Here is a 668-nt window from a genome sequence, read left to right on the forward strand (position 1 = left end):
CATGATTTTTGTTTGTTGTTTTTTTGCGAATGGTGAGCTTATTAATGGTGTTTGCTTGCCCCTCTCTCTCTCTCTCTCTCTCTCTCTCTCTCTCTCTCTCTCTCTCTCTCTCTCTCTCTCTCTCTCTCTCTCTCTCTCTCTCTCTCTCTCTCTCTCTCTCTCTTTTGGACCATATGTTTCTAGTGCTCGGGATTTTGTTTAAATTTTTTTATATTTTTTTTTAATATTTTTTATTGTTATTATCGTTATGACATCATCATCCTTACCATTATTTCTATTTTCATATTTCTATTGCTGTTATTGTATTTAATAGTATCAAATACTATAACTTTTTCTTTGCCTTTAAATGCCATTTATTATCATATGTACGATTTTTTTTTTGCCGTCAACCTCTTTTGCTCTTATAATGTTTTCATGTCTGTTTTGTATTCATGTTAGTTAGCAAGGACAGATTGTAAGACTAGGCAACGCCTAAAATCTCCATCCTTCTGTAATAAAGTTTAATCAATCTCTCTCTCTCTCTCTCTCTCTCTCTCTCTCTCTCTCTCTCTCTCTCTCTCTCTCTCTCTCTCTCTCTCTCTCTCCATCCCCCGTCTTTCTTGACTTTTTTTCACTGGCGAAAAGCAAAACATTACTGACACGACATACCATTCACACTACATCCTTAT

The sequence above is a fragment of the Littorina saxatilis genome, linkage group LG4 (assembly GCF_037325665.1).
Source record: "Littorina saxatilis isolate snail1 linkage group LG4, US_GU_Lsax_2.0, whole genome shotgun sequence".
Taxonomy (NCBI): domain Eukaryota; kingdom Metazoa; phylum Mollusca; class Gastropoda; order Littorinimorpha; family Littorinidae; genus Littorina; species Littorina saxatilis.